The sequence below is a fragment of the Erythrolamprus reginae genome, chromosome 2 (assembly GCF_031021105.1).
Source record: "Erythrolamprus reginae isolate rEryReg1 chromosome 2, rEryReg1.hap1, whole genome shotgun sequence".
Lineage (NCBI taxonomy): Eukaryota > Metazoa > Chordata > Lepidosauria > Squamata > Dipsadidae > Erythrolamprus > Erythrolamprus reginae.
In genome coordinates, this window is record NC_091951.1 from 188,808,179 (window position 1) to 188,820,869 (window position 12,691).

At 38.0% G+C, this 12,691-nt stretch overlaps 1 protein-coding gene across 1 annotated transcript in view; it reads right to left on the minus strand.

The window, feature by feature from the left end:
- Nucleotides 1–12,133, minus strand: part of LOC139161569 (unconventional myosin-Ib-like) — a 32,688-nt gene extending 20,555 nt beyond the window's left edge. Inside the window, exon 1 of the mRNA XM_070740874.1 lies at nucleotides 11,900–12,133. The gene's annotated coding sequence lies outside the window, so the exon portion shown is untranslated. The remainder of the gene's footprint in view (nucleotides 1–11,899) is intronic.
- Nucleotides 12,134–12,691: the final 558 nt, after the last annotated feature.

A 12,691-nucleotide genomic window follows, 5' to 3' on the forward strand; every position in this document is an offset into this window, starting at 1 on the left:
CTCATCCACATTATACTAGACAGGCTAGTATAAACACGCAGACATACACAATGAATATTTCACATAAGGACTGCCAACAGAATGTCCGCTATGTGTATTGACAGTGTACATTCCGGAAAAATGAAGCCAGCCACCAGGTTGCCTGGTTAGAGATTGTTGTGCTCAGCTGCAAATTTTTTTTACTACCACTCTGTGGTTGTGGCTTATTTTGTGGGTGTGGCTTGCTGTCCATGTGACCAGGTGGGAGTGACTTGATGATCATGTGACCGGGGTGGCTTAAAGGTCATGTGACTGGCTTAAAGGTGGCCAACCTGACACCACTCACTCACGTCAAGGGTTTGGGTTAGGGTGTGGGTGCCTGGCCTCTCCTCTCCTCAAAGATTTCTATTTACTATTATCGAACCTCCAAAATATACTATTTAATTCTATGTATATTTATTTATTTATTGGATTTCTATGCTGCCCTTCTCCGAGGACTCAGGGCGGCTCACAACATATAATATACAGTAAACAAAATCTTGAATCCAATTAATTAATTAAGAATTTAAAAAACTCCGAAAGCATAAAAAACAATCATTCCACTTACTCAACATTCTCTCAACACATTCATTGGCCTGGGGGCAAGACTCTAATGGTCCCAGGCCTTGCGGCATAAGTGTGTCTTCAGACTCTTACAGAAGGTGAGGAGGGTGGGAGCAATGCAAATCTCCTAGGGGAGATGATTCCAGAGGGCTGGGCCCCCCACAGAGAAGGCTCTCCCCCTAGGCCCCGCCAAGTGACATTGTCTAGTTGACGGAACCTGGAGAAGGCCGACTCTGTGGGACCTGACCAGTCGCTGGGATTCATGCGGCAGAAGGCGGTCTTGGAGGTATTCTGGTCCCATGCCATGTAGGGCTTTATAGGTCATAACCAACACTTTGAATTGAGTCTGGAAACCAATTGGCAGCCAATGCAGACCACCGAGGGTTGGAGAGATATGCGCATAATATACACACATGCATATTACACACAGGCACATAAAAATATACATTATCTATTATATAAACTATGTGTATACACACACACACACACACACACACATGCACAGCTCTTCTAAAATTATAAACATTCAACCTCATTTACTGCAATAGGAAAAACATAAACAGAGCCCAGAAGGAAAAAAAAAGAAAAAAATCCAAAATGTTTCTACCGGTTCTAGTACCTGACCAAAACTTTTCTACCGGTTCTGCATACCTGACCATACCTGTAGGAGCCCACACTGTGCTGCTTAAAAGTGAAACGAACCCAAAACAAACTGAAAGGAGGATTTGAGCAGGTAAATACATTCAAGGATATGATTCAACAATTTTGTTTTCGAACGCTGACTATAAAAAATTAATTATGAGATATCTGTACAATAAAATTGAGTTGACCATTCCAATTTAACATTATTACCTCAAGATTCATCAGCAAAGTTTAAGAGTCTTTTTAAACCCTGACTGGGAAGCTAATTTCAAATTAAGCATGACATTTCAGAGTCAAGGGGACAGAATTGTTGAATGTTAGAATCAGATCAAATTGCACTTGTGTTTGATATAAAAGATCAACTTACTGAAAATTGAAATGGTTAGAGGCACCCACTGAACATAATTCCTTGACTGAAGAAGCCAATAATGTAAGAGTAACCCCTGCTGAACTGAACTGAATGCAGATGAGTGGATAATACATACTTTTAGCTATCTTGTACAAAGAGAATAGATGTACTGCACTAAGCTACAATACTGTTTGTTCCTTTTATGGGCATGATCATTTTGCATAAGATTGCCATACTTGGTTTTCAAGACCCCCGTGTAGAAGATACAGAATGTTTGTATGTACAGATACAAGCTAACAACTGATCTCTTAACAACCATTCAAAGTTATGATGGATCTCTTCCCAAGTTACTTACAATCTGGTTTTGAAATTTTGACAGCTGTCCCACCCACATGCCATGCGGCATTTAGGAGCATTTGCAACATCCCACAGTTGGGTGATCATTAGTTAAAACATTTGTTGCCAGAAACGGGTGTTTACTTCCCACTGTACAATGGATTCACACAACATCCATTCAGTGAAGGGCTATCAAAATTTTTACTATCCCACTGTGGGCGTGGCTTATGCAGGACGCCCTGCATTTTCTTTCAACATCTTTCAGTGCAAATTGGGTGCTCTGGGGTGGAGCTCCATTTTCCCTACCCCACTGCGTCCCCCTCCCCCCCCCCCCCGTCTGGGCAGTAGCCCACCCCGCATCCATTGTATTCATGTAACGACACCCCCCCTCAAAAAAAAACCCCATTCACAGTTATGTGATGACCTGCTTAACCCACACACTTACAACCAAAATTGGGCTCAATTATGATTGTAGGTCGAGGACTATAGATGTGTATAAAAAAAATAAAGAAAACATCCAAGGTCCCTTCCAACTCTATTATTATTATTATTGTTGTTGATAATAATAATAATAATAATAATAATAATAATAATAATAATAATAATAATGTATGGAGGAAAATCCACCAAAAATCGAGATATTAGTGTTTCATCCTGCAGAAATTCCTTTGAATAAACAAGGGAGCTCCTTTTTCATATTCCATTTATTTGTTTGTTTGTTAAACCTATAAGTCACTCAACTCCTGGGTGGTGTACAATAATAAAAATATAATATAACAATAACAATATAAAACAGTTAAAACCCCAGAAATAAAACAATCATTCAACAAGCATTGATTCTTTTTGACTGGAGCTAGTTGGTCTTACTCACTTACCCGAAAGCCCCTTTGCTGTTACATATAATGAATTGTGTTTGACACTTGGATTATATGTAAATTCTAACTAATTCAAAGGAGAACAAATTGAGAGAGGCTGTCAGAAAATGAAAGTGAGGCATGGAGACAAAGAAACAATTCTTTTTATGAGGATTGGCTGCTAGGCATCCTTTTCAAGTTGTTTTCTTCACCCTATTTACAATATCTCTTCCAATTTCCTCTGACATCTTATACCATTTCACACATGTTCTTACAGATAGGAAATTAGGCCAGTATGTAATCCTGATCCTTCCTTTTCCTTTAATTCAAGCTAAACAGTGCTGTGTCTCAATGTTAACAAAAAAAACCCCAGCAACAATGAGGCTCTAGAGATTTCTCTTCTGGAGGAAAGTTAATGCTTTCCTCTTCTCCTGCAAATTTCCTCTGTCTTTCTAGTGCCAAACTATTTCTTATCTCACTTGCTCTTCTCTGAAACTACCAGAGTTTTTTGGCATCTTCATAAAATCATTGGTAATACAAAGTAGAACGTGGCAAAATTTAGCTTCAGTAAAGCCTAACTGGTAAGGAAGGGAACCAGAGATGGGTTCCTACCGGTTCGGACCAGTTCTATAGAACCATTAGTAACTTGGTGGCCTGGGTTGCTGGAACTGGCAGTGACCCAGGCCTGCCACGCCCCTGAGCTGGTTCTCTTGTTTTTTGCTTCTGCGCATGTGCAGAAGATTTTTATAGTACTGCACCTAAGCGCATGGCATGCAAAGCGCATCTACCCACGCTACACATCCCTGAGCAAATCAGCAGTAGCAGAATCCAGAACCCACCCCTGAAGGAGACAAACCTGTAATAAGGGAAGGGGAATATGCCCTGTTTAAAATAAGGATTTTGTTGTGAGGTAGCCAATAGTAATTTTGAATCACAAATCCAGGAAAAAAGGTCAGACTTTTTTACACAATCTGGTGCCTCTATCACAAGCAAATACCAGGATGTTCAACAGGATATCAGTAGAATATTTATAATTTATTTGTTTGTTTGTTTGTTTGTTTGTTTATTTTATTTGTCAAACAAGTATAGTATTATAGTACATATTAACATAACATAACATAAGTAGAACGTAGTAATAGAAAGGATAATAAGACAGTAGGACAGGGACATTAGGCACATAAGTGCACTTATGCACGCCCCTTACAGACCTCTTAGAAAAGGGGAGAGGTCAATTGTAGATAATGTAAGGTTGAAGAATATGTGTGCAAATATGAAGCTTATTATACATCAAGGGCATATTTTAACAATATGTTTTGGCCCTATAACAAAATACTGTATAGGTAGTCTTCGACTTACAACCACAATTGAGCTCAAAATGTCTGCTGTTAAGCAAGACAGTTGTTAAGTGAGTTTTGCCCCATTTTACAAGTTTTCTTGCCACAATTCTTCAATAAATCTGGCCTCCCCATTGTTTTTGCTTGTGAAAAGGTCACAATGACCTTTTGGACTTTACAGCCATCCTTAAATAATTGACAGCTGCCGAGTTCTCAAATTTTGATCATGTGACCCTTGGGATGCTGCAGCAAATGGTCATGTGAAAAACAGTAACCAGCCCCTTTTGTTCAGTACTGTCATGAACTTCAGGCCCTAAATGAGTGGTTGTAACTTGTAAGTTGAGAGCTAACTGTGTTGCACTTCACTTGAAAGTTATTGTAACTAGGCTACAAAACGTAACCTGACCATTACACGGGAGCAAACAGGGTCAGAAAGCCAACTTTGTATTGCCTCTAAGTCATGATTTGGATGACAGAAGTCTTAAGTGTAACTTCCTATCCTTGTGGTTTTCTTGGTTAAGAAAAAGACGGGAGTGGTTGACTATTGTCTTCTCCAATGTAGTATGAAGCCTTTGCCATTGTCACCAAGGAGACCACTCTCGTGTAGAAACTCTATCTATGGGGTCACTAGGAGTGAAAAAAAAAATCCTTGATGGCACATAATCAATCATTCAATCATTGTAACTGACTCGACCTGCTTTTATTCAGGGGACTAGAGAGATAAGCTTGAGGAATGGGATGCCAAAAAGCATTAAATAAACAACAGGTCAATGCTGGGAAAGGAGAACTTACATGGGAAAGAAACTCAACATAACTCTACCTTGATTGTGTTTTATGTAATGGAGGAAATGTCTCCTTGGTTCCTGGTGGCTTCTCTCCTTGATTAGTTTCCACCCATTGTTTCTTGTCCTGGCCTCAGGGGTTTTGGAAAATAAATTTACCCCACCACCTTTTCTTTCTGAGAACTATCATCCTGATGCATCAAGAGAGGGCAAGTTGGGGAAGACTGACATCCTATGAGTGGCCACCGTTTTTGCATGGGTGCAGAACTTGTGTCTCCTGCTGAACTACAGGAGCCCAACCCAGCAGCCCCACCAACACAGGAAATTCCTCTTTGCTCTAGGACAGTGGTCTCCAACCTTGACAAATTTAAGACTTGTGGACTTCAACTCCCAGAATTTCTCAGCCATCAAAGTCAGCAACTCCCAGAAATTTGGGAGCTGAAGTCCACAAGTCTTAAAGTTGCCCAGGTTGGGGAGTCCTGCTCTAGGAGGAGAGGGCAGAGGTCTCTCCCAGCTTGACAACCTGAGATTCTTTGAGCTGAAAAATTGCATGAAAGCCTAGAGATCTCCATTTGTTATAGAAAGCAGAAAGCACTCCCACCAGTGCCCATCTGCGATAAATACTTGATTTTCTGTACATAATGGTTGCCTTCCTTCCTTTTTAACATTTCAAAAACACGTAACGTAAATAGAAAATGCTGAAAAAAATTAAAAAAATGGAGGGGAGGACTACAAAATTAAATTTTGCACCAAATAAAATGTACAAACATGTACAAAATTAGAAAAACATTTAAGAATAAACAAAATTTTAAAAAGAAGAAAGAAAAGAAATGCACATCTTAAAAGTGATAATAGATTGGAACAAATATATTCACTTGGCAGTCATTTTAACAATTAACATTAGAATCAGAACGGGTTGACAAAAAACTGGCAATATTTATTTATTGATTTGATTTGATTTCTATGCTGTTCTCCTGAGACTCAGGGCAGAATAATAAGAATTAACAAAAATTTATAAATATTTTGAGGCACTCCATCCTTAAATTTTGCAGCTAATCAGGCAAAATCTAATGCTTAAAAACTTAAATTGAAAAAAAATACTAATGTCTGAATTGGCAGGAAGCTACATGTAAAGTTATGGAAACAATTTCTAGATAGTTAGCTTCCCTTGAGTTTTGTAGTACAATAATGGTCTAAAAATGTATGATTTGTTCCACTTGTTGTGAGCCGCCCCGAGTCTTCGGAGAGGGGCGGCATACAAATCCAAATAATAAATAAATAAATAATAAAATAATAAAAAGCAAGTTTCTTGTTCAAAAGTAGCACTTTCTTAGTTTCTCTCTCTCTCTCTCTCTCTCTCTCTCTCTCTCCCTCCCTCCCCTTCTCTCTTCTCTCTCTTTCTTCCTTCTCTTCTGTCTCTCTCCTCTCTCTTTCTCTCTCTCTCACCTGTGCTTAATCCTGCATCTTTACATAATAATAGGTTTTGTAACCAATATTGTGTTATTGTGTGTTGTTAAGGTCCCAAGATCAACATACCATCAGCTTTTTTTTTTTTTGAGCACCACCTAGTTTATTGCACTTCATAAACTGCCAGCCTTCACCTTTGATTTGTCAGGCTATCCTGGACTTCGCACATAGCCACAATATTTCAATAACCTTATCTGGTTTGCTTCAATAAACTTTCCAATTGCAAGAAGTAATACTTTACTGCCCTGGTTTCCCTGCAGCAACAGTCAAGAACGGAGGAGGAGGATGTCATTATCTAGTTTGCAAGAAGTCACTTGTGCAACTTATTTAATTCAATTTATTTATTTAATTCAATTTGTGTGCCGCCCCAACTCCCTAGGGACTCTAGGCAGCTAAATTACATTACAGATGATCCTCAACTTGAAACGGTTCATTTAGTGATTGTTGAAAGTCACAATGGAACTGAAAAAAGTTACTTATGTCCATTTTTCACACAACCATTGCAGTATTCCCATGGTAATGTGATCAAAATTTGGCCAACTGTTTCATATTTATGATGGTCACAGTGGCTTGGGGGAGGGGGTCATGTGATCCCCTTTGGCGAATTTGTGACAAGCAAAGTCAATGGGGAAGCCAGGTTAACAACCACGTTACTAACTTAACAAACTGTTATGCATGTCAGTTATGAATTATGGAAAGAAAAGTCATAAAATGGGGTAAAACTCTCTGAACCAATGTTTTGCTTAATAACTGAAGTTTTGATTGTAAGTCGAGGACTACCTGCATAACGTGCAGCAGCTAATAGAATAATATATATGTGTGTGTGTGTATATATGTGTGTATACATAAATGTGTGTGTGTGTGTGTATATATGTATATATGTATGTATACCATTTGTGGCCAGCTTTTAAATGCTTAATACACCTTAGCTAATTTATACGATATTATGATACGACAATACGATACGATACGATAATATATTCCTTTCCCTAATAGTATCAAACTAAATATAGACCTCACAGCTTATGGATTGTAATTTTAGTATTGACAATGCATAATTGATAGACTGGATTTTATCATGGATTTTATCTGTTATTTATCACTTTATCCTACAACTTTTGATTGTGTATTCACTAAGTGTTTTTATTTGTTTTGGTCTATGACTGTAATAATAAATTTGAATTTGAATTTAATAGAGTTGAAAAGATTTTAGGTTTATTTTTCACCTGTCGTGATTGCAAGTCATGGAATCTCCAGCTTCAGACATATATGGTATGCTTCAAGCTCCTGATGGAAGGGTGGATGTCTTGCATCCATGAGATTACATAGAGAATAATTTGTAATAGGTAGATCTATCAAATCTTGGCTGCAAAAATCCAAATGGCCATTAGATGGTATCAAAGATCTATCTATCTATCTATCTATCTATCTATCTATCTATCTATCTATCTATCTATCTATCTATCTATCTATCTAACACTCTTCCAGAAGACCTGGTTCTGCCAGTGGGCCTGGGGAACGCAGAGAGGGATGGAGCCCGTTAAAAAGGGCTCATGTAATGTGTTGTCAATGGAGTGAGGTGGGAGTTATTTTATTTTATTATTTTATTTTATTTTATTATTTTATTTTATTAATTTATTATATGATTAGTCTCATTTATTATCATCTTTATGATAATAGTTTATTAGTTTTATTGTTTTGTATATGAGGCATTTATATTTCTGTAAGTCGCCTTGAGTGCGAATAGGCAGCAATATAAATTTCCTAAAATAAAATAAATAAATAAAATTCACTTAACAAATGCTTGATTTGGGAATAGAAATTTTGGGCTCCGTTGTGGCTGTAAATAAGTCGAGGACTACCTGTGTAACCTTGCCTTCGCTTCTCGAAAGCCACAGCATCCCACCTTAAGAGGGATGCCACTCTCACAGAAACAAAGAAGGGCTTCATGCTTACTTTTGGAGGCAGCATGCATACAGTGTGAAAATAATCAGTCTATTTAAATCTGATTGATGATAATGGGAATGAACAAGCCAAAGTTCTCCAGTACAGGCAAAGCTCAATCGTGTTCTTATATCCTTATGATTAAAGGGCTGGTTGGGCTAAACATTACAGTCTGAAGCCATTAACATAGTTAATTATTGTTGGCTTTGCTGAATTAGGCAATACAAATCAGATAATACAAATTAGACAATACAAATGCCTGCAAGCGCTAAACAACTGCTGAACTTCAGCTGATCCTACGTAGCTTCTGCTCTGGCAATCTCACACTACTGACTAGAGCCTACAAAACCTATGCCAGACCCATTCTCGAATACAGCTCATCTGTCTGGAACCCACACCACATCTCAGACATCAACACTATCAAAAATGTCCAAAGATATTTCACCAGAAGAGCCCTTCACTCCTCCACTCGAAACAGAATACCCTACGAAAATAGACTATCTATCCTGGGTCTTGAAAGCTTAGAACTGCGACGCCTAAAACACAATTTAAGTATTGCCCACAAGATCATATGCTGCAACGTCCTTCTGGTCAATGACTACTTCAGCTTCAACCGCAACAACACAAGAGCACACAACAGATTCAAACTTAATATTAACCGCTCCAAACTTGACGGTAAAAAATATGACTTCAACAATCGAGTTGTCGAAGCGTGGAACTCATTACCGGACTCAATAGTGTCAACTCCCAACCCCCAACACTTCTCCCTTAGACTCTCCACGATTGACCTCTCCAGGTTCCTAAGAGGCCAGTAAGGGGCGTATATAAGTGCACTGATGTGCCTATTGTCCCCTGTCCAATTGTCTTTCCTTATCTCATATATCATATATATTCTCTCCTTATCTATATCTATATCTATATATATTATATCTATATATATCATATATATTCTCTCCTTATCTCTTATATCATATATATTCTCTCCCTCCCATCTACTTCTCTTCTTTTTTACTTTCTATCGTTATATATATTACTTAATGTCTATTCTCTTCCATATGTATTGTATATTGGACAAAGAATAAATTTTTTAAAAAATTGTTCTACTTCTGGGCAGGAGAAAGATGAATGGCCTGGAGTGGAGAGAAATGGCAAGTTCGTTGCGCTGGGTCATTTATCTGAAAGAGGCAGAAATGACAGTCTCTTTTTCTCTCAGATGTAAGGAAGCAATGCCTTTGCTCATAGGCTAGTTTCTCTTTGCTTTAGGCTCACTTGTATATTGGCATAACATTCTTATCACAAAACTAAACTAGCACTAACCCTTGATTTTCTTACTTTCAGTTCCTTTAAGAAGAAAAAAATTAAATTGACTAAAGGAAAAGAATGCACATACACATGTACAGTGGAACCTCAGTTAGTGAACACAATCTGTTCTGGAAAGCTGGTTGCAATCTGAAATGTTCACCATCCGACATAAGAAATAAAGGAAACAGAAATAATTGGTTCTAGGCCCTGTTGACTCACTAATATATAAGTGCTACAGGTTATATAGGGTTTTTTTTAATGAGAACAGTATAATTCAGTACATAAAGAGTTAAATAAACATAAAAACATTAAAGAAAGCAAACTTGGAAATAATTTCCTTTTGCAATTCAATTGTGGGCCACTGCCTTTTCACTACAGGTACACTACCACTATCACTCTTAATCTTCTTTGGAGCCATGATTGAGGGCTATATTATTAAAACAAAGCATTGAAATCACTAAAAAAGAAGGAAACTGCACAATAAAGATAATGACCAAACGCATGTAACTGTGTCTCAAGCATGAATGATGCTTGCTTTGAAATGAAGGGATGCATGGGGGTGACGTCAGCTGTTCACAATCCGAAATTTTGTTGCAAATTTTTAGCAAAATTTTTCACTAACCGAGGCCCCACTGTATTAAGAATATATTGCAGCTCAGGATCAAGGAGAGGAGAGGACAAGAGGGGAAAAGGGAATGATTTTCTACGTTGGAATTTTTATTTATTTATTTGTTTGTTTGTTTATTTGTTTATTTATTATTTATTTATTTTGTATTATTTATTTGTTTGTTTATTTATTTATTTACTTATTTATTTACTTATTTATTTACTTACTTATTTACTTATTTACTTACTTACTTACTTACTTGTTTATTTGATTTTTATGCCGCCCCTCTCCGTAGACTCACTTACTTTCACTTACAGACGGTCATAGGTTTATTTACAGCTGCTTTATTTAGAGATTCTAATATTCACTGCAGCTATTGAAAACACATTCTGGGAAATATTATTGCTTTGAGTATGAATGAAAACAGTCATCACCGAACAAAGATTCTAACTAGTTCAACTGGTCATACCCAAATAAATAATTAGTTGAATATGAATAAAAGGCTATATTAGTAGACAAGCATATCTCTACTAGCATTATTCATTTCCACTATTTGTACATTATTTCTCAGCAGAGAAACACCCCCCCCCCAACTTCAGGTGCTGCATTTTAATAACCAGGGTTCTGACTTGGTTTAGCAACTTGGTTAAACCACGGCAAGATTTCAAACACACAACTCAGAAAATTGCTTCCAACCATGCATATTGTTTATGCAACCTCTCATCTTCTCTGATGAAAATGTTGTCTTTTGATGAGTTGTGAGTTATGTGAGAGGAAGGCTGTTGATGCTGCTGACCCAGACTTCAGCCTTTTCCTCTGCCTGCATAGCCCACATTCACATATTTCTTTTGCCACCAACTTATGGCTAACCACAATGGATTCTTTAAAACAACACATAGGCATGTCCTGATCTCCAAATCATATTTTCTCTCATCCAAAGGCTACATCCTTCTAAATAGATGACCCTCTGCATATTATTCAACCGTTGGGAAACCATGTCATTTAACCATAACTCGTTCGGCTAAGAAATCATTATCCTAAAAGGTTACATCAGTAAAAAAGAGAGAACTTTTTCTTTTTCTGCATTGCCAACTAATCAGAAGCTATGCTGGCTATGTATTTAACACTGAAACCAGAATTGTAGTTGCCACCACTGTACGCTTGATCTCCACACCTCCTTGGTAAGAAATTAGGCATGATCAAGCTCCAGAGGCAGATTGCTTTCTCCTTGTGCTTTTTTTTAAATTAGCATGTCCTTGACTATATATAAATAACACACACACACAAACACACCTGCCTATCCATTTATGCTTTTTGGCATCACCCCAGGAAGTATTAAAGGGGGAGGAAGGGGGAGCGAGTACGTTTTTAACTCTTCCTTACAAAATCAGAAACTAGACAAACTTTACACAAGGATTTCCTTCAGACAAAAGCAGTCTCCTTTACAGGGAGTGGGGTTATAATAACACAGAGAGTATGTCTGACCAGAAAACTAACAACAACATTTCAAGGATGTAGATTTCCTATGTGAGAGATTTTTTTTTTTTCAAAGAGGGGGTGGATGATTGTTTTAGGCCTGATTGTGGAAAAAAAGCCCCACCTTGATCTAACTACAAAGGGATGAACATGGAAGTAAAGATTCCTGAGAAGCAAAGGAGTTATGCTCTGTAAAAGGAATTGTAAGGTAAGTGCAGACTCACCCTGTTAAGGAAAGAGATTCCTGTATCTCAGAGATTCTTCACTGTCCTGGCCTGGATGGAAGGCAAGAGAGACGACCCGACAACTCCAGTTCAGAAGGAGCTGTCCATAGTTTGTGACTTCTGAACCGTTGTCTTGCTAGCAGGGCTCTCTCTGCCACACCTACTTCCTTTTTTGCATTGCCAGTCATCCCTGCCCTTCTCCTCCTCTAGGAGCAAAAAGCTGCAAAGTCAACAGGATTAATCATTACTTCCTCGTAAAAGTGGTATCGGTATGATAGGTGGACGAATGTATCTGAAGTCTTTATAGTGCAAGGATCTTAAAGAGGCTTTTTACGAAGACACTTCCATCCTTCTGAGGTCGGTAAAATGAGGACCCAGATCGTTGAGGGCAATATGCAAATAATGCTTACATTGTAAACCATCCAGAGAGTGCTGTAAAGCACTATGGGGCGGTGTATAAGCGTAAACGCTATGTGCTCTGTACACATAGACACCCAGGATACTGCCTAAGATCCTTGCCAGTGAGTTTATCTAGCATCCAGGGCAAAGAGCAGTGTTAGTACTACCATAATGGCTTCCTCAAATTGCTGTGGCTTTTTTCATTTTCCTCCATGGAGAAAAGTAAAATAATTTGCTTTTATGGAAGAATCTGGGAGGGAAAAAACTACTTAGCGATACTATTGCAAAAGAATCTTTTCCCCAGCTTCTATCTGTTTGAGTAATTAAGCAATCAAATTCCTCTTATTGAATCCTTGATTTGTAGTGTAAGTAGTCCTCGACAACCACAACTTA